Here is a 27,788-nt window from a genome sequence, read left to right as displayed (position 1 = left end):
ATTAGACAGAGAAACCTCTATCGACACCTTGAAAATAATGAATAAACAGAATGTCAATTCACTAACATTTGCTATTTAGACTTTGATGCATACTCTTAGCTCTAAAATCTGCTCCTGGATACACACAGGAAACTCCTATTGAAGTCAGTTGGAGTTGTTTATGTGTAGTTGGCAGCGAATTTTGGCCCTTAGACATTTTTTAGTGTTCAGTTAAGAGAGCGGAGGCTAGCATAACCCTCGGTTTAACCCTATATTTGAAGAAATTGCTCTTGCAGTATCCAAACTTCATGGCTGTGGTCCATTCTCTTAACATAGACCAGATCAGTTCCTACACAACTTAGTCAGACAAAAATGGCAACGCAGTTGCTATATTCCCTTTCTGCATAGGCACGTATTAATAATAAAAACTGATAAGCCAGAGTAGTGGGTTGAATTCTTCCTCTCTGCTATTACACAATTTAATCTCTGCTGTTCAGGAAAATAGGTTATAAGTATTTCAGCAGCCTCTTAGGTCCTCTGTTCATGATAGGGCACCTTGTCATACACACAGCACAGACACGTACCATTTCACTTACCACAGAGTGACACAGACGGGGATAAGGTAGGTGTTCGAAAGACTGGGGTAAAAGAAGCAGATCTGACAAGTGATGCAGATTTTCAGTGAGTGTATTCCCTGTACGTCTCCCGGATTGCCTTTCCCTAAGGATTCTCCTCAGATCCCACCTCTGCCCCTCTCTCATCCTCCTCCTAGTGCCCTCCTGCAGCTCCTCTCCCTTCCTCTCATGCCGGGGGGCACAGCTGTGGTAACATGGCGCTGCAGAGAGTTACCTGTGGTTGCAGCACTGTAACTTCTGCTCTCTTTTCTGTAGATTGCTCTTCCCCGGGGCATGCCAAGCAGACTGGAGAGCGGCAGGGTGCCCTGGAAGCAACATGCGCTCAGGGTGCAGCTCTCCTTAGCTCTGCGAAATGTTGGAGGAAGAACTGAGACCTTTTAGGAGCTCCAGGACCTCGAGTGCAGATTATCTCCTTGGAAAGCTGCTCCTCTTAGTGAAACTGGATGGTTGCATTGACCCAGATGGAGAGGCAGCTAGAAAGTAATGATAATGCTTGCAGGTTAGAAGGACTCTCCTTTGTCTCTACAAATAATCAGAATAATGCAGTGTGTAGAAATAGAGTTGCAGTACTGGATTTCTATGGGAGCAGGGACACAAACAGTTGGTGTTTTTTAGCACTGCCTTTCTTCAGTGCTTCCACCAGTTGAAATAGTGTTTTCGTTTTTCCACCATTCAGTTGGCAACCACTTGAATACATTTTGTACTGCATGTTTTCATTTACGCTTCTCCCTGCTGCATTTCTAATGAACACAGTTGCACTATGGTTTACAGTGTGAGAAGCTAGGGAACCAGCTGAGCAGTTTTGTGCACCATCAGCAATCATAACTTTTCCTTATGAAGCAATAGGGATTTTCCCAGCCATGAAACCCATAGACATTTTTCCTGTGCTTGGAAGCCCAAGTTTACCTAAGCCTCCCAAGTCTGATATTTGACGCTGATGAGCCATAACAGGTTTAAACATATGTCCATGGTTCATGGCTTGCCTGAACATCAATGTAGTGTAAAGTGCCATAGCACTTGGAGCGCTGTTGGATATGAGAGGTCCAAAAAGAAAGTTAAGGCCAGTTTTTTATTACTTGTGTAGCAGCAGCCTGCATGCTTTTCCTGCTTACATTTCAGTTGCAATTCAAGGTTTTACACATGTAAGAGAATAATTCTTTGCATATCAAAATCATTGTCTTGCTTGTAACAGTGGGGAGATACATCTCTTAACAAATGTGGTTTTAACTGTAGTCTCATTTTTAGGCACAAGTCGATGCTCTGCTTCTCTCTGTGTTGGGTCCCAAATATTAGGAATTTATTTTAAATTAATCTCTGATGTAAGCATATCATTTTCATGGCAGTACTTTCAATGGTGTTAATTGCTATACACTTAAAGCAATCCCTAGAGTACAACTTAAATGCCGATTTTTTATTTCTTCCTCTGATTTTTAATTCCTGCATTTAAACAAGTACTAGCCAATGAGAGTCTTGCTATTAGATTTAACAGTTAAATTTGCAGTTTTAAACTGTTTTTATGACATCCAGCTACATCACGGTGACAAGTCTACTGGTAAAACAACAATTTAAGTACCGCATTTACAGTCAAAAACATTTTTGTCACTCCTAAATTGACAAATTTCAATTGCTCCTTATTGTTAAAAACAATTTTTAAAATTACATAGGGAGAACATAACAGTCTCTGTCACTGTGTAATTAAGTCCCTTGAACTGTTTGCTATATATAGAAATACTGTATTATAAAGTGTTAGTTACCACTAAAAAATTACCAATTACATTTACAGTGAAAACCTTTAAACTGATTTACAGCAAAACAGTTAATTCACTGTGTTTGTGCATAAAACTGCTGGTAACATGACACAAAATGTAGTTTTCATTTCGAACTCTGCAAACTTAGTAAAATTATAAACAGGAAGATACAATAAAGCTAATGAACATCTGAAATACTTACATTCAATAAATGGCTTTACCACTGAAAAAGATTTCTGCTGAAGAGACAGTTTGCTGGTTTATATCACAGTGAGATTCTCTGGTTTAATGAGGAATTCTGAAAAGCATTAAGAAACATCTGATTGCTCCTGTAAGGCTGCAGTTCAATTATGGAGGTTATGGAGATCTAGTTTACTTCTAGCTTAATTTTAGGCACATTCCAGTGCTTTCCTGGTCTCGGTCACTTAAATGTGGAAGGTAGGCGCCATTTATTAGGGTGCAATACATTACCATCAGCTTATTTTAATTTTTAAATATTTTTCCTCTGTAGTTAATAACGAATATGTAAATTTCTCAATGTACATTATTTCTGATGTTGAATAGTTTTAGTTATCAGTACTAGAGATACAGATATTCTTTTGAGATTCAAATGAAATGTGAAAAAAAAGAATTATTTTCCATTTCAGCCTATCTTAAATAGACTATAATAAACCAGTAGTTATCTACCAGTTTATTTAGCCTGCATACACACAAATGAAACAAAGCAATCTGGCATACAAATTTTACTCGTAATAAAATGAAAATATTTGGATCAAAATAATACGATAACATAATAAAGCAAATCCATACCTCCTTCACCATTAGTATTTTGTTTTCTATTAGCCATCTTCCTCTGTTGGATAACAAGGGATAACTGGATAACGTGGGACAACTGCACCCATTGGATAACAAATCATCATCAGCTTTTTGGAAATTTTTTACCCAAAGGAAGAGATACCTAAATCCTGTGGGTGAAATCAAGCCCTTGCTACACTCAAAGGAAAAGAAATTTATTTTGGTCTGACATAGACTTATCTGAAATCTTTATATTCCTGAAATGTACCATTTTGTAACTTCTGTTCTATTAAACAGAAACATCAGTGGATGTACTAGCAGAAAAGGACATGTGAGTTTGCATTGGCATGTGATCGTACATTTATTATTAATGGAAATTCTGCCTATTGTTTACAATGCTGACCTCCTACTTCTTTATAAGTAGAAAAAGAATGTCCTCCATCACCCAACCAGAATATAGTAGGACTCAGTTGTCATAGCCCAAATAGCTGAAGACCTAATATTCAGATGACACAATGTGTCCGAAATAAATATTTGGCTATCTTTATACAAGCAATGAGAAGTAATGAAGAGATATCTGTGTGCTGGCTTCCTAACTTTCAGAAAGGCTATTTTCGTTTTTTAAGCATTCGCTCACTATAAACTTTAACCTACAGAAGACAATCAAGCAATTTGCTAAATACTTAAGGCTTTCCACCTCTTCAAATCATTCACCAGTATGAGAGAAAAATCTTGATAATTTGCTTGTTTCCTATATTTTTTTTCAGATCCAGTATCATTGTTCCTGCTTAAACAATAGCCGCAAGTTAATAAAATCCAATTAAAGGTCAGATTGTAACGTAGATACAATGTCTAGTTGTGAAAGATTAGTATAAGAGCATTAATGAGTAGGAGAGAATTTCAAGATTCTGTCCTACACTGTTAATGTATGTAAGGAGCGGTCAAACTCAAGGCACAACCATCCGAAGAGTTATCATCTCATTCTCAAGCAGCTAAGGTATAGGCTGCCCACTGCTTTGGGATACTGTCGTCCTACAGGCAATTTGAAACAAAGGTGCATGATTCACTTGGAATGCAGATATTTCTAAACAAAACCTTCACTACTCTGGGACAAAAAGGGTAATTACTGGCAGAGTAAAAGGGGCTAACAAGACCAATACTGTAGCTATCTATTTTGACAATCTCCAGTTTTCAAAACCAAGTGCCATTGTGCTGGACTATTCTAACTGAAGAGAACAAGTTATGATAAACGCTGGCTTTTTGCTCTCAGTCATTTCCCCTTAAATATAACATATTTCATATATTCTGTGATTAGTATATCACAAACACCAATGAAGGAAGCTGGTCGAAAGTGTCTGTACTAAGGTGGAAAAAAATAACCACATTCAGTTCTAAGAAGAGGCTAATCCCTCACAGAAAATGTAAATTAATATTTTTCATAAACATTTAGAATAAGTTTTACTAGCTCTGGAATAATGCTGCATTCAGATTTTTAATGAAAATGAAATGAAGTAATTTCACCTACTTTAAAACACTGAGATTGGCAGTAAGATACCAACAATGTCAAGAGGGTATATTGGCCTCGGTTTAAATTGTGCCTGTTTTAAAGTGTAAAAATTAATAGTGATGCATGAGACATGGTCAATTTTCTCGTGTAAATCATTTGCTACAAACATCAGCCTGTGACTGAATGAGTAATATGAAACTGCTTTTATTTCCAACATTTTCTGAATTCGGATTACAGTTTCACAAATTAACTTTATTTTCAGCATAAGAGAAATCAAACCCTTGATAGTCTGTTTTTTTGGAAGTGCAAAAGTAGTACCTAGCATTTTTTATATGGTTTCACCTTTAATGTATGACATGTGAAACACGTACTGACTTAAACAATGCATATATTTTTGAAGTTTTGTAACTTTAAAATCATTGTCTCTACATATATATGAAGTATATAAAGGGTTACATTTCAGCAAGCTTTATCATATCAATTAATGAGCCTTTTCATGCCTTCTTAACTCTTATTTTGCTATAATGTTTGAAATCAGAAATCACTGTGACAAGTTAATGACCTTGAGTTTAATGTTTAAACTAGGACGTTACTTAGGTCACAGAGTGACTGAAAACAAAAATCTTTTTATATACTTCCTCCCTTTTGGTGCACACAGCCGTTCCCATTTTGCGACTCCGTGGGTGTCAGCTGGTCCTTGGCAGTAGAAGACATGTTCTTGCATTCTCGGACTCCGTGGTTGTCACCTATAGTGAAGTGAACAGTTAATAAAGTGCAACAGCACTGAATTATTCACTAGTTACCCCAAATTTGTTGATATACCATTCTGACATGCTTATGATTTCACTCGTTAGTTATAGAATAAAAAAATTGAATCCTTTTGAGTAGTACAAACGCCAGTCCTAACAGAAGTGCAAGAGCCTCAAAGCGGATCAGAGCTAACTTTTCTGGCTCCTAGTCTCCCTCACAAAATTCCTGATTTGTGTATGTATGAATGACCACAAAACGGGAAGAAATAAGATTGAATAAAAGAAGTTAACCCTTTGCTTTCAGATAAATAAATAAATAAGGCTGATAAGTTAGGGTCCATCCCATGTAGATCAATGATCCGTAGTACCAGAGTTGAGCAAATTCTGAAATTTTATCTGCATGCATAATTTTCTTCCAAATATAATTAAGTGTTTTAAAAAATTACAGAGGAATAATTCTGATGACAGCAAGAGTTTTTTTTTCTCCCTAATATCTGAATTTTCCAAGAATGCTATGGGTTTAAAATGAGTTTGTTCATCAGTTGCCTTCTTTCTTTTCTAGTTATGATTCCAATCAGAGCACCAGTGACACAGTACCCTACAAATATTCTGCTCTGTTTATTATCTTTGGCTCATATTGCTGAAACTTGGATGATATCTCCTATACACTCCAAGCTGTAGCTGTTAGCTCCCTTGGCAAGGAGTGCACGGTAGTCCAAGAGGCCATACTGAAGCCCAGTACAAGTCCTTTTACTGAATCCGTGTGAATGGAGGATGTAGGGAAAGGGATCTGCATAGCATCACTTCTGAGAAATCACCTCCTCCCACGCTTTCCGAGCCTGAGCACAAATGAGGGGGATGCTCCAGTCACACCGATTTCTACACGTCAGTGCCTTTTCCTTTCCCAGTGCTGACTAGCTCCTTTTTGATCTTCATGCATTTTACTTGCAATCTAATATGTCACATAATATTAACAGACATAATTAACTGAGGAGTTGATCCTGCTCCCATTCAAGTCAAGAGGAATTTGGCTTTGAGTGAAAAGGGGAGGGATAAGACTAGGTAGGGTCAAAGGTCACTCAGTTTAAAGAAATTTATCTAGGTTCACTTTAAGAACCACATAAATCTTTCTCTCTTTGCATTGGAGATAGACAACTAGAGGAAGTAAAAAGTGTGGCAAAAGATTTACAGGCAGCTTGTCATTTGGAGGCAGATTTCCAAAGAGGGGAAACTATCCCCCCATCATTTTAACACTTTGCTTGTATCTATCACTTTCTGTTTTATCTTCCCTTGTAAGGTGTAGAGGGGAAAGCAAGCAGTCTGTATTCAGATTAAGCTTATTGCAACCTTGCACAGCTCCGAGGTTCCCGAATAAACTTTAATGAAGACCCTGTTGGGCTGTGTATCACAACACATCTCATCATGCTTTGTGTGGGATGCACATTCATCACGTGGCCAAAATATAGGTGCTGCAGGCCACATGGCGAGTGCCCATGACAAGGGCATACCTTGCACTTCAGAGTGGATATCGTGACAGAAATGTCCCCACCACTGCCACCAGCAGAGGCCCAGAATGCATCTTCAGTCCACTCCTGTCATGCAAGTGGAAGTGCCACTGTCTCACAACGCGTGTGTGCGTGTGTGTGTGGCGGCAGAGGGCTCCTTTTTATCATATGATGGATGTACACGTGGTCACCTGAAGGTGAGAGGAGACCATGAAACTCCAAAGAAAGCCATCAGCAGGGAGCATGCTTCCAAAAATATCAGCTGTCCCAGAATCTACTCCTTTTGCAAACCCTGTGAGGCTCTCTGAGAAGGCAAGAGGATCAAGTGGCACTCTGCACACAGCCTCCAGCAACCTGCACCCAGCCACCCTCAGACTAGGTCAATCGGGAGTGAGGTTTAAACAAAAAAAAAAATGTCCTGAGACTGTAGCTGATGAAATATTTATTTCTTTGTGCACCCAACCTCCTACTACAGCATAGGGTTGTTCACCACATATACAAAGATAGAAATGGCATAAGAAAGGGTAACGCTTCCATTCTTTCTTCTGAACCACTTGCATCATTCTACATTACACGATTTATGGAAGATGAAGTCATTATTTCTTTCTTCAAAATGTCCATCATATTTTGCCTTCTTATCTACCAGTCTTCCAATGACGGAAACCCAAAAAACCAGCAACAGCAGAGATAAAGCCCATAACTGTGAACACAGAGGCACTTTGGCTATTGAGCATAGTTTAGTATGCAGTATTTGGCATTTGAAAAATCCTTTGGCACATTATTCATTGCAAAAGCATAGACACTTGAGAGACAGAAGTTAAAAAATATATTAAAAGACCTTTTTTTGCTCCAGGCTGGTTTCTGAATGCTGTTCAATTTACATCTATTTAGTGATTTATTTAGTAGTTGTGACTAAAACAATAATACAGAAGATTAATTTTTTTTTTCTGGTAGCTGTCCAGGGATACCCTCATAGAAAGCAGCAAAAGCTACCAATTTACTGTGCTATTAATATTTGGGTGATTAGAAAAACTACTGACTACTGTAATTTTATAGATTTGAATTTGGTTTTAGAACTTCACAAAAAGTGCAATCTGTTTTTCTGTAATGCTCTCCTGTTTGCGCAAACTGTATTTATGTCTGTGGGCAACTGGCAGTTCTGGTGGTCAAGGAACTGTGGAAACTGCTGCTGTCTGTGGAATTTTTCTTCAGAATTTCTTGACACTTTAAAAAAAAAGTTTCAACCTTGTTACATGCTTTCAAGGCTACTGTAAGAAGTATGTACTGATACCATCCTAAGTCTGCCACAGGAAGATGCTGATTACTGTAAAAGGGAAATGTTTCCTTTTGAGTGGGAGTAATGTGGAGGGAAGAGGGAGCTAAGGGTCATGGTTTAACACTAAAATGGCTGCCAAACTTCCAGTGGCAAATACTAAGGAGCCTCTTGGTGGGATATATATCTTTCTTTTTCTGGCAGGACACACATGATACAATTACACTGTCTTGTCCTTAGCCCTGTTATTGGAAGCTGGGATGTTTCCTCCTTCCAATTCAACTGGCAATTTTTTCCTGAAAATATTTTTAATTCTGTTTAAAGGAAATACTAGGCAATCCAAAAATAAAATCTCTTTCGCTGTGGGAAGAAGGGGTTTGCACATGCTGTTTCGTCATTTTCTATGACTACATTTTTTTCTGATTTGCTCACAAAAGGGTCAGAAAATAAGTAAGTCTTTTCTCTCTAGGGGAGAGAAAAGACAAAAACCTAACCTAAACAGAAAAAGGAAATGCTTAGTCCTATTTTTCCATTTTTTGGTGAAAATACATACTGAGATACACAGTCTTTTTTCACTTTGAAAAAAAATACTATATATTGTCAACAGTTACGAAGAAAAGTAACCAATCAGCTTTATCTTTAACCCGCTAGGCTCAACTTTTGGCTAGTAGCAACATATTCCAAAATCATAACTGCTGCCACTATCTAGATCTAGCAAGCATTCAAAATGCTAAAAACACCATTTTACTTATCCAAAGAGCTTTGGGGCTTCTGTCTCATGGACACATCCATTGGAGCTGGAATAAGGAAAACTGATCCCATTGCAAACCCTGGCAGCAGGAAAGAGTCACCAGTGCAAAGGAAGCACCACAGCTTCCAAAGGCAATGCCCAAGGTCTGTCTCTTGACTTTTTACTTGTTTGAAAAATTTATCTGATACGGTTTCTAGGACATGACCTGTGAAATTTCATAATCGTAAGTATGTATATTACACTCATTTCTCTATTTCTTATCTTTGCTTTCTGCTTATTTGTTTTCCTTCCTCGCACCAAGTTGTTCAACAAGCTACAGCTGGGTTTAACTGTTTGGGGTTTTTTTGGAATAAAAAGTAAGATGTATTTCAGCCTCTACCTGCTGAACAGCAACTCATCTTGTTCACAACATAAATTAATGAAATACATTTCTGTTCCCAAATACTGCTAGACTGTGCTTCTCCCCACCCTGCTCCCAGGAACATCAGATCAAGGGCAGAGGCTCAAAATACACTTACAGCTTAGAAACGATTGGAACTTTCCTGCTTGCTAATGTAGGGCCCCTTTCTATTCAAAATACAGGGAAAAGTACTCCCAAACTTGTAGGAATATGCTTATGAAACAATTATGCTTTTGGTGAAAGCGATCCCCTTTCTCCTCAGCTGAGACCTAACTCCTCACCTGTATATGCATGGTAAGAGCGTATGGCAGAAATTTTGTCAGTAAAGTAGACCAGAACCCGAAGAGTAGAGGAAAAAAAGGAAGAAGTGTCTATCTCACCTTTAATAAACAACAGCACTTTTGTCATTTTCCCTGTGCCCTAAATAGACTGGATTCAGTAGCTTTGAATTCATGACATTCCTTCTCACACTGCTCTCCGGCTCATAATAAGCTAGTAGCTTAGCAGTCTTTTTTTTTTTTTTTTCCTCTTTTTTCTTTTTTTAAATTGGCTAGGAAGGCAGGCAAGCTTTACAACCAAAACAATCAATTTCAAGCTGCCGAACCCAATCAGGCCAGTTTGAGAGTGACCCTTTAAATTGAGTGTGAAATTGGGAGATGGAGCTCCCCTTTCCTACTCCAGAGCCGGTGGAGAAACCATCACTTCCTTTTGTATGTGGGTGCATTAATAGTTGCGCTGTTCTTGCAGACATTATGTGCTAACAAAACTATGTGTGCCTGGTTCTGTAGCAGGTTACAGGGGAAAAACAAAGCAAAGGCCATCTGGCTCCATGAGTTTGTATGTATAATGTCCAGATACTAATGCTTAACGCACTTGTAAATGTAAGTTGTCTCTCTCTCAGGGTCTGATTTTAATTTGGGTAATATTCCTGTTAATAATAACATCTAATTACAACATCCATTAAAAGTTAGTAACATTAATTTAACAGGGAGAAAATCTAATAGAGTTCTTAGAGCGGTATTGGCATTTTTCCATTAAATTAATGTTACAAACTTTTAAAAGGATGTCTTAAATAGGCATCGTTAGTGGTGGGAATATTAAACAAATTAAACTCAGGCCTTTAATATGAGGTGGGAGCCTATTTATGAATCCAAGCAAAGGTGTCTGCTATGCCTTTCAACCCATTTAAAATGTTCAACAGGAAGCATAAGGTTGTGCAAAATTCACAGTACCGGCTTTTTCTTGTAGTAAATGCTCAAGTGAAAGACTTTTTTTTTTTTTTTTTGAAAACAGTATCTCTTTTGCTGGCCATGTGGTCCACACATTCCTTGATAGGCTGCTGCTGCTGTTTTTCTTTTCATCAACAATGGCCTTCTAGTCTATTAATTTTCCTCCTTTTGGTTATTGTTGTTTTTGTTTAAAGATGGTGACAACGAAACCACATGATGGAGTGTTCCTCCTAACGTGACATAAGGACCTTGATAGACTCACAAGTCTGACTGAGGAGAGACAAATTGTATCAGGGAGGTATAGGTTTTTAAAAGCATGTCCTAAGCTAAATCAATATCTCATCTGCAATAAAGTAGTATATACATTTTAAACATTGGCCTGCTTGAACAGCCCAACCAAATTGTTAAGAGATTAATTTTTTAATGATGATTGTTGGTTTACAGGCTGACTACAGACAGAACTTCTTCTAACATAAACATCGGATTACACAGACTATTTTCCCTTGGGGTGAGGATGAAAGGAAGAGCTACATATGACAGAAGTTAGTCAGATGCTTAATGTAATACTCAAAGAGGGTCAGCAAGGGACTGTATGTTGTGCCCTGGGTACAGTACAAGTTTCTAACTTTGTCTGTTGTTAGGCACTTCAGCACGTGAACCTGCCTGTACTAGTTTCAGGGGTCTTCAGGGATCATTTATGCTACCGAACCGTATATCTGCATCCTTTCTTTTGGCCATTTCCAGGCAGTCCCAGTGTGATCTCCTGGCCTGCATATGGCTGGCACACAGAGCTGTCCTGGAAGTTCCCAGCTACTTCTTGCCTGGGCACTCAGTGCCTTACTGAGCAGAGGCACCTTTGCATTGCCATTCTGGATGCATTTTGCTCATAAAGTGCAGCAAACGAACCCTCATGAAAAAACAAGAAAAAAGCAACAGCAGCCAGGTTACCCTGTTGACTCCAGTGTTTAATAATAATTAGTGCTTCGAGGTAAGAGAGTTGTCTGGAATCTGAATAGCTATTCCAGTGAGCCAAAAGTTGTTCATATCTCAGTGATAGTACTTGACTAGTCTTATTAAGGAAAAAAAAAAAAAGTAAAGACTTTAGAGAAAAATTAGTATGTTATTTAAGGAGTATTGAAATGTTACTTTAATACTAAAATATTAATGATGACAGCCAGGAAAAATAGTAACAAACACATAACAAGGGCTAAGAAAAGGGATTTTTTGTTTCTAATAGGTAAATTGAATGACGAATTGTGAGATATACTGAGCTTGCAAATAAGTTTTAAAATCCTTTAGTATTTATTTAGTTACACTTCTGAGCTGAGATGCAAAAAGAGGTTTTACATTACTGAAATGCTTAAATACTTGTGTCCAAGTAGTTCAGTGATACAGTTTGAAAGAGGAAAAGAGCCTAGTATGCCATTAAGCATATTGGTTTTCCTCTTTTGTTCTACAGTAAGCTGCTGTTCACTGGGAAAATATACAGCTGTTGGTACCATCATACAGCCAGAAGTATATGCAGTAATAATATAGCATACATGTATAACCAATACAGCATCACAAGAAGAATGTAGAGACTTATGTTACCTAAAGTACGTTATTATTGCAGTGATATTAGAACAAAATCATTTACAGTGCTAAGATTTTCTTTTAAAACAAGAACATTTTGTCTCTGTGTTTTCTCCTAATATTCCCTAATATGTTTTTCTTACAATATATTAGTAAAACTAAAGCATCAGATGATTGTTATACCAGTAATTTTAAGTATTCAAGATGAAAAAAGAAAAACATATAGAACCATAGTAAGGGCTGCTGTTTGCCTTTGTGTTTCCCCATTATATCCAGACTAACTAAAAATGATTTAGCAAAGGATACTTCTATGTGCGTGTTTACACACCCTCACATAAGACTTCAACATGCCTATGAGATACAAAGAGCAATACATATAATCCCTAAGAGCAACCAGTAAGCAATCAACTACATTGTTTCCCTTAACGCATTTTTTTTTTTTCTCCACAACAGAGTAAAGGCATTCTTACGACACCTCCACAACAGGGATTGGTTCAATCAATAGGGATAAGCTACTGTTAATTAGTCTGATCTACTTTAATAACTTTATTCAGAAGGAATGGGAGGGGGTAGGGGAAACTTTTCCCTGCTGTCAGTATTATACCCTGTAGAGGGGCCTTATATCAGCAGTTCAGTGGGAGGAAGTCATGTGGAAGCATTTCTGTATTGTTCCCACGAGCATTCATCTCCTAATTTGCATTAAACTAGTAGGGAGTTGACACTGGTTTGGATCCATACCTGTAAATCTTCTATTATAAAATGAAAGTATTAAAGTGCTGCTCTCAAACAAACTTGCTTCCTCCCCAAGTTGAACAAAGCAGATCTCTAAGGCAAATTAGATTAGCCATAGTGTTTGGCAGGGATTTTTTTTTTTTTGCATGTTTTTCTTTTTGAACTGGGAATTTGTCTTATGCAAAATTATCCATCAGCCTCTGCTCTATACCTAGAGACTTCAGCCCACCTCGCCCATTTCAAAAAATGAAAAAAGCAATAGCCCATACCCAAAAGCAAAAACAACCCAACCAACAATCCCCAGCAATGCGTATTAGAGGAAGAAAGGGAAAATGGTACTCCCACAAAACATTTCAGCTGAAGGGGTAAATTGTCCAGTTGTGTAACTCAATGCCCTGTTGATTTCAGTAGTATTAATCTCATTTATTTCAGGTGTGGTTGTGGCCCAAAATGTTTTCCTGTTAAGAAAGTTTTTAGTTTATACGACTGGATTTATACCTGCATATTCTTCAGAAATTCACTGAGTCAGACCAAATCAATTAATCTTTCTCTCTGCTTCTTGTGGTGCTATCTCCATATGTGTATGTGCATTTTCTATCTCTCCATCTATCTATAATTACACAACTAGCGCTTGGCTGGGAGGGCAATAGCAGTAAACTATTGTTCAAAGGAGATTGCAAATTGCTCGGAGCAGGGAACTGTCTTCTTAATTAGTCTGGAAAACATCACACACACTTATGGCACTATAGGAATAATAAATAATAATAAAAATAGTTCCTGAAAGTGGGTTCCTACTGCCCAAAGGCAAAGGCTGGGCAGCTGTTGGGAAGATGATGGTTCCCAGCAGTAAATATGAGTGGATAAAGTAGCGGTTCCAGGAAGGATCTCGTCAAACTGCAGATTCTTTCTAAACCTGATACCTGACATTGCATCTATTTCAGGTATATTAACTGGAGATATTTTCTCTGATGGGGTATAAAGTTCACTCTGCTTTTAAATGACAATGTAAAAAGTGAGAAGTAATACAGTGACTTTGTAGACTGAGCAGAGCAAAGTAGCCTGCTGCAGGAGTGTCCTTGGGCTGACCTTAATAGTTCTTTCTCCCCCCCCCCCCTTTCTCTCAAAGGGGAGAAAGAGTGCAAAGGCAATCCAGTGAGACTACTCTTAAGGCCTAGCAATATAGTGACAGCCTTTGGAAACAGCTGTGCAAGGAGACTGACAGATTCATCAGGTATGGTGTGGCCCTACTGCAGGTCTGCCTCACTGAAATTGTTTAAGCTTTTTTACAGCTGCTTAACCTAGGGAAGAAAGGGAGGGGGCAGAAAGAGGCTGGGAATTTCACTATCAGAGAATGCAGTGCTTTGCTCTCCCATGAGAATACTCCTAGAGTCCGATCTGCTTAGTAATGCAAGAGATAGCTTGCCTATTAAGGCCAAACAAAGGGTATAGAAAAAAAATAACCTGCCTCAATACAGCTTATTTGGTAGAATTTACACATTTCTGTAAATGAATTAAATTGCTAGATAGTGAAGTGATGTATCTCAGCAAAACCCGTTCATTGGAAACAAGCAACAAACATAACATAGAGCCAAATCCTTGCAGTCCACATGTAGTGATTATGCCGGCAAAGGTCCCAGCAACTTAAATGGAAGTTTTGCCTGAGTAAAGACCGTTAGATTTGGTTCACCATGAGTTGTTAAAGCCCACGGCCAAAAACATCTTTACAGGTTCCTTCTGTTACTCTATCTGAAAGTATTTCATGAGCACTTTTTTAAAGAAGTGCATTTTATTTTATTTTTTAACCGAGACAAAAATCACTTATGATGCCTTAGACTGTTGCATCTGCTCTTGACAACTTGCACGTTTTAGATGAAGCCCTGATTCCATAGGTTTCAATAGGAAAACTTCTCTTAGCTTTAGGAAGGGCCTTAATTTTACCCTTATATCTGCAGCAGACCAGAGGAATAGCTGGCTAATCTCCGAGGTGCACAAAGCAGGAGAGGTTGCAGAGAGTTTTGTTCCATTCCTCTGATGCCGTGAGCCTCTGATGCTGGTGACAGGCACAAAACAGAACAATTTTAAACTGCCCTCAGGTAGACACCTCAAAGACACCTCAAAGCTCCTTGTTAAAAGACAAGCTCTGCATTGTCTTTTAACTGTGGGCATAAGACTGTGCTCCCTAGATGTGTGCTCTTACTCATCTGTGATGTAGACACATCAAAGGACGCCTATCCATTTTCACGGGTTCAAGTATGAGTTTTACCTGCCACGAGCATTAAGGTAGACCCAGCTGATTGTTCACCTACCGGGCTAAACTGACAAGACTCACTCTCCTCACTTGATCTCTGAAAGGTACCATGACAACTATCAGTAACTAAGCTCCTGCTGTGCACATTGTGGCAAAGTGGAGCCCTGTCAGGCACCATATTGGGCTTTAATCCCCTCAGGACGGTAGCAATTATACTGATTGATTCCCTCCCCTCCCCCCACAAACATGCACACCTTTTCTATTGTTCTTCCCCATGTACATCTTTTGCCCAGTGTTATTGGAAGTACACTGGCTTTCTGGCAACTGAAGTTTACCTTTTGGGAGCAAATGCAAGTTCTTCTTGTGTAGCTCTACAGGAATTAAGATTTGGCTCAGGGCACCCTTCTCAGTTTTACCAGCTAGCCACAAGGACTTTCAAGGACAGGTCCAAATGCACTTTTCACCAGTTCAGTATTTCTTCATCTACGCCTGAATTGCTGCAGATGCTTGCACAAGTCAAAAGGTTTGATAACTGAAGGGGCAGAGGGAACTCAAAACTAATAGAAGGCATATATACACCCCTTTAAAAGTCTACAGTTATTCTCCTGGAAGATGTTACCTTATATCCATGCTAACCAAAAAATAGGTAAGTATTATTAAAGACAAGACCAAGAAGATGCAAAGTGTACTCATAGAAATCAGAGACTATTTCAGTTTGCTGTACATTCCCATGAACAGTTGCATTAGCCTAGCTGAAAAAAGTTTTTAAAGTGTTGTACGAGAACGTATACAAGTGGCTGAAAAATGGAGGACTGGGACAAAGATACAACTTCTTAAACTCTGGCTTTCTTGATGGCAGAAAAAAATATTTCACAGAACATGAACCATTGGTCAAAAGCACTTTACCTTTCAGGGTCAAGTAAGTAGTTCATATACATATTTTAAGGCAAAATCATGAAGTTGCATAAGTCCATCACTCCTGTGCAAAACTCTGAAAAATGTAAGAAGCGAGATGTAAAAATCCCAAACCACCCTGCAAGGCATGTCATTTGATCAAGCTGCTATAAACTGAATTCTAATACTACACTCCAGATCAACACTAGCTGTACCAATATACAGCTCAAACAGTAATTAATATAGTTATCATGCTTATTATTTTGACTGCAGCTTTTTCTGTATGGAGAACACTCATTATTTATCCTTGCTCATATTAAGACAGGAAGAAAGTGTTGTCAATCTCACTGTCATTGTTAAAGGATCATTTCTGACAGCAGCTTCTATGTAATATTTTAGAAGTTAAGTGACTGGCAATAACTTTCTTGGAGTAAAGAAAAAACTGTAACATACCCTAATTAAAGCCATAAAAATAATAAATATACCATGTTGCTGGTAAAGAAAAGAAGCCAGCAGGCTGATTGGAGACTAATTGTGTTGTTTATTGTTTTAGCATTTAAAAATGCATTTCTAAAGTAAGCACACCGTTTGAACGACAGAGGGAAAGATTCAGGTCACCGCTGAGCTAGACCTGCGGAGATCAGTGAGATAAATCATAAGAAGTTATAGACAAACCAAGATGTTTCAATGTCTGTGTGGTGACATTCAGGATATTCAGAAACTGCTTTGGAAGGATAACTCTTGCTGTGTCTGGAGAGCAAAGAAGAAAATAGGGAAGCAAAAACAAGCTCCTGCACCAGTATTAGAAGTGCTATAGATGTGATGAAACATTAAAAATGAGAGTTACACCCTGCCAATACCTTATACTCAATGGTGGTTATATTTTCTTTTCTGAATAGTCAGATTGTTCTTGATTTTTCAGTAAGTGAGTGACATAAGGAAATGTTTGGCCTGTTGTTGTCATGTTGAAGACAATGCTCCCCCTGCCCCCAAATGCTACACGTTTTAAAAGCAAATTTTAATGCTTTGTATTTCAAACAAAAAGAAATACAGATTTTATAAGTCGGATAAATATTTCTTATCGTTTATATTGGAAATTATGTATTTTTTGCATCATTCCGCTTTTAAGCGGAATGCTTTATAGCCACTATATTTAATGCAGAGACAGGCTACCGAGTCCATCTTGGTCAAATGAGACGGGCTTTTGCAAGAAATAATAGTGAATGTGGCCAATTTTGCAACAACCATTAAAATTTTCCTTCTTTTATGTATGTGTATAGACTGAAGTGTTCTGATGAGTGGTCTCAGAAAGGTCATTGAGGGCAAGGGATGATATAAACAGTCATCTAAGAGCATGGCAAATCAATCATAATTAACACTCCGAGTTATTTCCTGCATATAAAGCCCCCGGAGGGAAAGGTCATTGGAAAGGATCACTGGACAATGTGCAGATATGGGAGCAAACAGGTTTCCTCACTCCAGGCCTCCCTTCAGGTTGATCAGTTCCTGCTCTCATTTTCAGCACCATCCAATGCTAGAGCTGCTTGGGGTGCTGTGGGGAAGGGAGCAGGGCAGCACACATGGGGAAACGTGCAATCAATGAACTGTGAAAACCTTCACATTTCTATCATGTCAGAACACATGCTGAATGTTGTATGCACGTATCCTGGAGATAATGAAACAACCATGAAACAACCTATTCCCATTCCTTACAAAACCATTGACGTTTCAAGACATGATGGGCATTAAAGGTTAGACCTCCACAAGACAGAGCTATATAGCACAGAGAATCTTAGGTTTTGATTCTAAGAGGTATTAACACAAATGGGAAGCTGGATCCTTTGTGCCCTCAAGAATCTAGGCTATAGCACAGAGCTCTGGCAGTACCTTATGTCCTAGCAGAGGCTGCAGCCCTTAGGCAGGACTCCAGGTCCACACAAGCAAGCGGGATTCTCATGGCTTAGTCCCAAGCGTTGCAGGAACTCTTAGGCTTCTAGACAATCAGTCAAACTATCCACTAATGGTTTGAATCTGTAAGATGAGACAGGCGTAGGGAATCCTAACTTGCAAATCCCAAAGGGTTCAGGCCTGAGGTTGAACCATGAAGGTGCGGTTGACAGACATTCAGAAGAAGTTGAACTTCCCTCTCTCACATGGTAGATAGCCTAAGTTATTTAACAGAAGAAAGAGTAGGCAATCCCTTCTCTCTTCTCAGATCTAGTTCAGCTAGTACAATACAAGAGTGTCTTCTGGACTAAACCTACTGGAAAAATGCTTACTTTGCTATCTTCTTGGGTCTTATGTGACAGAGAAGCATGCACCTATCAAGAACTGTCAAGGCCTAAGTAGTTCAGGACATTCCCAGAAACAGCCCTTTCAGCACATTGTGTGTATTGCTGGCACTTCCAAGGTCCTATGACAGTCAAACTCGGGGTTAGGGAAAAGTGGAGTTTGAAACAAGCGTTTGTTTACATGAGGGGTGCAACTAAAGCACTTGTAATGTAAGAGTCGGAGTATGCATATGAACCACTATTGCAGGTCATCAGTGGAGATTTATCACAGGATCAAAAACCACAGACTTGATCTATTAGATCACATCAATAGTTTCCACGCGGGTTAGACATGAGGAAGAAGTATAGCACAGCCAAAGCAACAGAGAGATTTTTAAACTTGTGGTCACATTGGGTCAGTTATTTAAAGCTCCTCCTTCTTCTAAAGGACAATTTCCTTTGTTTCTGAAAATAAACAGTTAAATTCAGAATATATGATAAATGATATGCTAGTATTACTAGAATCAGAAGTCCAGGCTCCTATTGTGGTAGGTGTCCCCCATACATAGACTGACATTCAGTCTGTTTCTACTGTATCTAACAGTACAGACTATTTAAATTCTAGTAGCCAATGTGGTAGGCAGAACACCTGAACACGGACCTTTGCTATATGCCTTAATCCCTCTCCTCAAGCCAAATCCTCCCCGAGTTCAAATGCCCCAGGATCCAAATCTAAGAGGTGGTTATACCATGCATCCCTGCCCCTCTAAGAGAGGCATCAGACTGTTGGCTTTCACCTTCATTAGTGGAAAAGTAGTGAGGTAAATAGTTGAAGTAGCTCTATGGCAGCAGAAGAAAATCATTGAGCCAATGGAAAGTTAAAGTTTCTTCTTCACTAGACAGAGACTGTTACAAAGATGCCAATGCCTTACTTCATAACTGTGGTTTTCCACAAACTAATTCAATGTCTCATCCAGAAAGATCACGGATTGAAACAAGGTTTCTGCTTTAGCAAAATTTACCCTGAACACAACTAACTTTAAATACCTTGCAGCAGCAACGCAGCACAGTAATTAAAAATAAATAAATAAAATGCTTGACAAACAGAATTAATGTTCTGCTAACAAGAGTTATCATACTCCATGCTTCCGATTCTGTTGGCATTTCCTTTTAGGAGCTTCACATTGAACCCAATGATCATACTAAGTGTATTGCACAAATCAAGCCTGGTTCCCCCTTAGATTCTGAACAAAAATGCATTTACTATGTAACAAACCCAATGCTTGCATAACCAATTTAAATGCAATTTAAATACTATTATGGGGGTGAAGCATAATTAATTTTAAAATCATATTTAAGTGTTTTTTAGTTTGTGATCTCCTGCCTCATTTAACGTAAAGAGAACATCACTAAATCATTTACTTTGCACATAGGGGAGGCTTACTTTCTGCTCAAGTGTTTAGCATTTTTATTCCTTTTTGTTTTGTTTTTTAAACCAGAAGATTTTCCACTGCTGCCGTGATTACATCGTAAACTGTTTAAAAGCCCCTGTTCACAAAAGAATCCTGCAGGAATGCTGAAGCTCTGACTCACTTCCATTTAGCAGCTTTGTCAAATTTCTCTTAGCTTGAAACATGATGAAACAAATTAGCGGCAAACATTAAGTGCTCTGCTCTTATAAGTCCTCTAAACATTTTGGTTTGCACAGATAATAGCAAATCTCAGGCAGCTCAAATAAATCCAGCCAGTAAGTTTAAAGGGGGAGATTTTCCACCAATGAATGGCAACAGATCATGATATGCAATGGCCTCAGATATGTGATGATATAGCATTATAAACACAGCCACATAAGTGGAATCAGCAAACATGAACAAATATGAGTTGAAAGGTTAAAACTACACAGAAGAAACCTCAGCACTCACGCATTCACCAGCGGATACTGTGCTTATCAGTGTAGTACAGTACCACCAAATAGGTAAGCCTCGATACAAAGCACAATACGCATGTATACAACTCACCATTTAAACTAAAGTTTGGCTGTGATGGAATGAAAGTATAAAACATTTATAAGATTTTCTTAGACCATGATAAGCACTTTTCTGGATTAAGTCCTCAGGGCATTCTTTCCCAAAGGATAAAGCACATAGGACAGGTTTAAAAAAAAAAAAAAAAAAATCAATGTGTGTGACTAGCAGTTGCTAGCATTTTTTGTGTTGTAGTTCACCTCTCTTCCAAAATTTATTATATAAAACGGTTGTCATTAAAGCATCACAATCTACCACAATGGAAATATTGTGGTACTTTCTCATTCTTGGAGTACGCTCCCTGCAACAAGAGCACTACAGAGCACAGATTGTCTCTTTAGGTGCATAAGGATGACAGTGAGGTACAGGAATGCTTACGCTAACTCTGAGCGAGCATCTTCTTAGATGGGTAAATTAGTCCAGAAAAAGTGCCATTCAAATGTGGTTATATCTAAACTAGATCCGATATCCACATTGCATTGCACAATGCAGCAGACATATTATTCAATATTTGCTTGTTCAGCAGCTAACACAAAGAAGCCTAAGCCTCCAGTTGCAACGACCAGGCAAATGACAAATTGCAACACCACTTCAGAAATAAGGATACAGCAGTTTTGTTGCATGGCACATGCTTGAATAAACAACAACAACAAAAATCAACAAAAAACCCCCACATTATCGCATTATCTGAGGCCAGGCCACTCATTTTAAGTGGTATTTAAAGTAATAAGTATGTATTTTTTCACTGCACAGTTCAACCATATTCTGTCTAATAGGGCACAGACCTCACATGTAGCCTTCAGTTAGGTACAGCCCTATATGTTGCCAAGCTCTGCAAGGATTAAAAGAAGATGGAGAGAAGGATAGGATCCTACCAGGAAGGGTCCTAGATGGCAGTGGCATTGGTCTGCACTTATAAGTTGTACCCCTAAAAGTGCAGTAATACTTGCTTCTGTTTAAATCCTGACAGTTTATGTAATAAAGAGACCCCTTCTGTTCAGAGAGGACTTCTGCAGAACAGCACAGAAGATAAGATTTACCCCTTGACAAGTTTTGGAGATAGACTGCTTCTTTTGTTTCTAACAGATATCTTACTGGCAATAACAACGGCGTTTCAAAGCACTCATCTTGAACTGACGGTATAATAGTAAAGATCCCCATCCATGGGCACAAACATCTGCTTGCAAACATAGAAACCCACTTTCTGCTTATATGTGGTGCTTTGCACAACAGATATGCAACACTGGAGAAACCTCTCTGGAAATAAAGTCATCAACAAATATACCAAGGGTTAATCCTCCTCCAGTTTAGTCTTCGGGCACATTCCGACAAACTTCCTATCCTTGCTCAACAGCATTCACTATGCTCAATTAATTGTCTTATTCACTCTCTGTCTTAAAAAACAAACAAACAAAAAGACAAAATAAAAAACATCTACATGCCTACATGTAGATTAGAAGTGATATGCAGGGCTTTATCCTATATTTCTTGCTGTCTCAGCCTATGTTCCTAGCATTTCATTCATTCACTAAGTAGGTTTAGAGTCTGTTAATAAGCTGGTCAAACTGCCAAGGAAAACCTTGTTGCTGCAGGAAGTAGTGCTGATGATTCATTAGGCAGCATTCTTTCCTTCAAGCAGGTCTGAGTGACAGGGCTGCAGAAGTTTGCTATTTTCCAGATGAAATCCAAGTTTAAAGAAGATTCATTCCCAAGGCCCTTCTAGCATGCCTCAGAGTGTTAATCTCAGTGTTTTGGCCAAACTCCAGTCTGGATGATTACACTGTGCCTGCTGAAATTCTCCCTGTAGTTTCAATTGAGTAACACATTCCTCCAGCTCCTAACAACTGCTGTGTAATTTTGTTCATACATTTTACTTAGAGTGGGTACATTTCATTATCTCTGTGTTTCAGGATAGCAAATACTTGGAGAAGTCCGGGCTGACCACAGAAGTTGAAGAAAATTTCAAAATGCTACTTTAATGGCTGAATATGCAGCACTTCTTCAATGGGCCTCCACATTTATTCAGGCTGTGGTTACACGTTTGGTTACAATACTGCTTAGCCCTATTTAAGAAATCTGCAGTCACCAAACACTACCAGACCTTCATTGCTGCCCAACAGCTGCATTGGGCCACACTGCTGTGCTACATGGTGAAGGAGATCAGGGAATATATGTGGTCAAAAAACATGATGTTTTCTCTTCTGTAGATTGTTAGATGGGCAAGGACGACCCAGCCAACAATTGTGCTGCCACAACATAGGGACAATACGGAGCCGATTGGATAGAGAATGCTTAGGTCAGCCTTGCTACCGAAAAAACATCATGCAACTTAGCTCTGAGTACACTAGTTAGTGCCAGGCAAGGTTGGTGCTGTAATGAAGACATCTGTGAGAGGCAGTAGTCTTGTAGAAAGGACAAAATCTGATCACCTAATTAACAGCAAAACATTCACTATTTTAACTTTTCTAGCTGTAGCCTTCCACATGCTGGTTTTAAAGATAAAAATACATAAACTCAGTCAATCAGTTACTTTTGCTCTGATTGGAAGCAGGTAAAGTCTTTCCTTGCTCTATCACTGGAACAGTGACAAGGGTAAGCTGTTTTCTCACTTCACGCTACCAGATTCCTTACCCCATACCCTGTTCTAGAGAAAACATCCAACCTAGAAGGTTCATAATTAAACTCATGACGGTATGGATGATTGCAACATTACAGGATTTGAACAGATAATCCAGAAAGTCTCTCTGGTCTTGAGTTTGAAAGCAGAAATCTTTAGTTCTCTACTTCCCTGACCAGGTTGCCAGACAATTGTTGTGTTACTGGGTACCAAGAGAATCACAGTGGCTGGCGTGACGAGAGCTGTCATGCACTGGGTGGAGAACACATTTCATACAGACCTCTGAGCTGTTACAAGGTGTCAGAAAGGAAAGAATCAGGAGCAATTGGTCTTCTTCCCCAAACCGTTTTCTTTCTTATACTCTGTATAAAACGCTGCTACTGAACCAGCAATAAAATACCTTATCCCCGAAAAAGCCACTTTTGTCTGCCAGGTAACTAGCTAGCACTCGTTGCCATTTCAGACCCGGATTAAATTCAGACCAATAACCACAATAAAAAACGAGAGCGAGCACACACAAAACCCACATGAATATCTTGGTTGTCTGTATCAAGTCAGTGGCTTGTAGTTCAACACAACAAACACATTAGCATTTTCATTTGCAAATCATCATATGGTTTGGGCCTTTGGGCCCCGATTACCTAAAAGACAAATGCTTTTTTTAACAATAGATGTCCACAAATACAAGGTCTAGTTCAAACACAATCTGTTATGTGGGACTTCATGACAAGCATAATAAACTGGCATTCATTTCAGTAACTACACTTAGAATTTTATAGCAGCAGAAGTTATCCAGTCTGCAATACTAGAGCTTCTTAGATCACCTACAGATGAATTTATCACATCTTCCATGCAGTAGCACACTGACTTGGAGCATTGTATTAGATTTTTATAAGATAAAGCACATTGGCCTCTTTTTCAGTTAGATTTAAATGTTAAATGGTTGCAAGAATTCATCCTGTACTCATTCCTTTTCAGTTCAAGACAAATTATCCAAATTGATCATACCACAAACACACCCATTAAAAGAGTTCAACATTTATGATGCATCATGTCAGGCAAGGTCATGATTTAATGCGAGTTGATACATCATAAATTAAGAAGCCAAGGAAACAAACTCCTGAAGGCCAAGGAAAGCATATATTAAAGAAATAGTCTGTAGTGATCTATGCACAAAATACATTACTTGTCCAACAGGCTATGGGTATATAAATATAATTCTAAACTAGAAGTACATATGTTGGTGCTTTAAGAAAGGAGAATTTCCAAAGCTGAAAACAGCTATGAGTAAAATTGTTTGGGAAAGGAAAAACAGATATATAATGATGTTATAACCGGAAAGTATTTGATTATGCAGCACTGGGCTTTTCAAACCACACAATTCTGTAATCTTGCAGGAAATCTACTTCAGTTAAAATTATTCTGGCTAAGAAAAGTGTAAAAGTAACATTTTAAGAAATATTGGAAATGGGGGAAGGGACAGGAAAGGAAGTGAGGAAATCAAACACTAGTGCAAGCATGGTATTTCAATATTACGTAGGACACAACAGCGGAATACACTGTAATCGAAAGCAGTGGGAAAAGTTTCCCAGTCAGAGCGCAGAAAAGGTAGAAGTCTGAATGTAAATTTGTTTTCTTGTTTGTTTTTAGGAGAGGCAGCAATATAGTAACACCTTATAGAATAAGGTAATATTTTCCATTTTCTTTTCTAGCTAGAAAGTGGGTTAATAAGTACTAATTAGAAGTCAATATTTAAAAAATTGAGGCAGTGCATAAGATTCACCAAGAGCCTTTCAAGAATTGGCTAAAAAAATTATATGGACTAACATTGTCTTAGTAAGTTTTGGTGCACTAGGGAAAAATCAGTGTTTGGAAAAAAAAAGTAAACCTGGAATAAAAAACAAAACATTAAAAAGAATCTGGAGATCATATTAAACAATAGTAGGCCATAATAGAGATATTTCCTATTCAGCTGTGTGTCTCAGATTATAAATGTAAATTCTTAATGTAAAAGGAGGAGGAAGAGAAGACTGGAGGATGGAAGGTGACATTACTTTTGTTTTGGCAGGCCATTACCAGGATAGTCTGCTAAATCCACTTCAGAAGTAGGCTGATCAATCTGAAAGGGTTCAGAAAACAGTCATAAAAATGACTTAAGATCTGGAAAACAAATTCAGGCAGTCCAATGCAGATTTTAAACAGCAAGGATTGTTAACTAATAAATAACCATAATCTCTGTGATGCAAATGCACCCTTGTATCTTACAGCAACTCAGATTGCAAGCCTTTCCCTAAATTAGTATAAAGTTAATGACTGGCACAGAAGACACTTCTATAACGCGCTGAATATGAGTGGACCACCCTAGACAGCCAGCTAGAACACTCAGGGCGGGAAGGGATATATGTTGCTTAAGACAGATACAGGATCTTGCTTATGTCCCTCAGATAGGGATGAAATTCAGTCATAGCATTACTTGCATTTCCACAAATAATACCACCAATGACATCAGCATTTTTCACAGAATGAGGTTATTACACAGGAATCCTGTCCTTATTCTGGTTTCATTACGGTTTTGGCTGGCGGAAGGGGGGAATGTGAGAGAGGAGTTGAGTATGCAACGTTTGTGTGTTAACTATCTCATGTCAATTCTATGCATGTGTGTGGGTTAAACATCTACATACACACAATCTATATAAAGCAAACTGTTTTCTCATGTACATGCACCACGTTAAAATGTGAAAGCGTAGCCTACATAATAGAGGTTATGGTCTACTTTATTTTTAGCCATAAGATGAGTTCTCTTCGAAAAAAAAGCCTCTGCAAAATTATATAGTGAAACATATGCTATTACTAAAATGCATTTTTGTATAAACATATGTTTTCGCTCACTGAGGTCTAAGAGCTTCTCTTCAAACATTAAACAGAAATAAATGTGAGTAAATTTGGGGATATTTTAAGAACATATGCTTATATGCTAAGTGTATTTATGTGGGAAATCATTCAGAAAATTCAGAGTATTTGAATTTCAACATCAATGTTTGGAAATTTATAGGTAAGAAATTATTCACTTCAGAAAGAACGTGATAGTCTCACATGATCCTCTTTGTTTCCTTTCTGAATCATTTCCAAATCACACAAATTGATCAAGAAAACAGAATTTTGGAGGGGGGGGAGTATCAATTACATAAGAAATGCATAAAAATTTCCTAATTTCCTCCCCTTCATTTTTTCCTCCAGGCAGGTGGGAACTAAAGAGACTTCTATTATTTAATCTGCTGTGCATGAAGTTCTAGAAAGTGAAACTTTTACCTTTTTCTGCCTAACTATTGGCCACCTCAGAGCTCTGTTGAGTTAGGTTACAGTGTGGAACACCCATTTCTCAGGAAACTCCCATTCTTCCCTCAAAAGGGGCCACTCACTGAAAATCCCTTCACAGACTGCTACAAAAGCTTTTCTGCTATTCTTCTTCACAATAATATATATTTTACCCTTCTGAGATGAAAAGACGAAGGGGCTCAAGCTAAGAAAAGTTGACCAGGAGGCTGGTGACAGCAGTCACTTGAGATCCTTTCAGAGATGCTCTCAAGCATAAATATTTAATCTCCTTCGTTCCCCCTAGTGTGAATAATTTTTTTCCCCTTCAAGTATCAAAACAAAGTTATTGAAATGCATATAACCCTGATATTTGATCCATGGCCTCTAAGGGTCAAATACACACTGACCACGCTCTTAAAGCCTGCAGAACTTTCAGGTGGTCACTTTGCACACACCAACTCATCAATCAAGCAATAATCAGCAGGACAAATGGGGGAAGATGCTGGTACAGACTACTTAAAAGGCCTGGACAGCTGGTCCACTTCAAGAGTCTCCTTTATATGTTTCAGCTTTTAGCCTTCCATGTTTTAAAGGGAATTAAATACACTTGTTAGTTCCAATAGTTTATCCCCACATCTATTTGCATTAGCAAACAAAACCGTTCGTTCTTGCTTCAGCATCCCTGCTCTAACATTAAGATCACTTCTCCTCAATTAAAAAGTATCCTAAAAACAAAAGAAAACTACAATTGCTAAATTAAGGCATTTTATATGTCCCATGCCCCTGTCCAAATCCTGTCTTTGTCATAACTGATTTAGTAGAAGCTTAGGACAGAGGATGACACATTCGTCCTAAGTAATTTGCCAACCACAGAAACAGATGATGACAAAGCTCAGTGAGTTCCCCTCCAAAATTAAAACATAGACATATACACATATCTTGAACTGGGCTAGTATTTATTTGCTTTGGCTCTTGGTCGTTAATGTTGGTGATTAAGCTAGTAGCAATTCTGGTATGTTGATCACATCTGCTTATCAAGTAATACATAGTGATTATTCCTAGCCTTGCAATAGAATAGGATGAATTGGTTGGCAGCACAAAGTATGAAATCATTCTGCTTCTCACCAAGGAACAAGCAAAACTGACAACCTCCTCCACTCCCAGTATGTCATAATTAGAAATTAGAGCTGCATCAAACTGTTCACTACAGCTGTAAACTCTGGCAAAAGAAAAAACCCTTAAAAACTATCTGTCATTTTCTTAATAGGCTTCCTATTTACTCTGAGCATACTGAAATTAGGGATGGGGCTTTGGAGCAGACAGACAGCATGATATTTGCAAGACTTTCTGGAGGTTAAAAAGCTGCTTTAAAGTGTCTCTCTTTCTCTCCTCTTACCATATTTAAGAGTGAAGTTCTAAAAGGCTTTGAGTTCTCAGAACATTGGAATGAAAACACAGTGGATTCTTCTGTTTGTAATGCTAAAAGCGCACAATGAAAAAGCAGCAGAAAAATGCAATATGATATGCCCTGGAAGAGCAGGAGAA

At 38.4% G+C, this 27,788-nt stretch overlaps 1 long non-coding RNA gene across 13 annotated transcripts in view; it reads right to left on the bottom strand.

The window, feature by feature from the left end:
* Nucleotides 1–27,788, bottom strand: part of LOC104145931 (uncharacterized) — a 96,081-nt gene that overhangs the window by 33,733 nt on the left and 34,560 nt on the right. For 11 of the 13 annotated variants that reach the window (XR_011139010.1, XR_011139011.1, XR_011139013.1 and 8 more), the window contains 3 exons: nucleotides 24,983–25,047; nucleotides 2,565–5,410; nucleotides 829–1,087 (listed from right to left, as the gene is read on the bottom strand). This is a non-coding gene — a long non-coding RNA (uncharacterized lncRNA). The remainder of the gene's footprint in view (nucleotides 1–828; nucleotides 1,088–2,564; nucleotides 5,411–24,982; nucleotides 25,048–27,788) is intronic. The other 2 variants (XR_011139006.1, XR_011139012.1) reach the window with 2 other exon arrangements.

Source organism: Struthio camelus, chromosome 2, assembly GCF_040807025.1.
Source record: "Struthio camelus isolate bStrCam1 chromosome 2, bStrCam1.hap1, whole genome shotgun sequence".
Classification (NCBI taxonomy): domain Eukaryota; kingdom Metazoa; phylum Chordata; class Aves; order Struthioniformes; family Struthionidae; genus Struthio; species Struthio camelus.
This window is presented reverse-complemented; position numbering and strand designations above follow the sequence as displayed.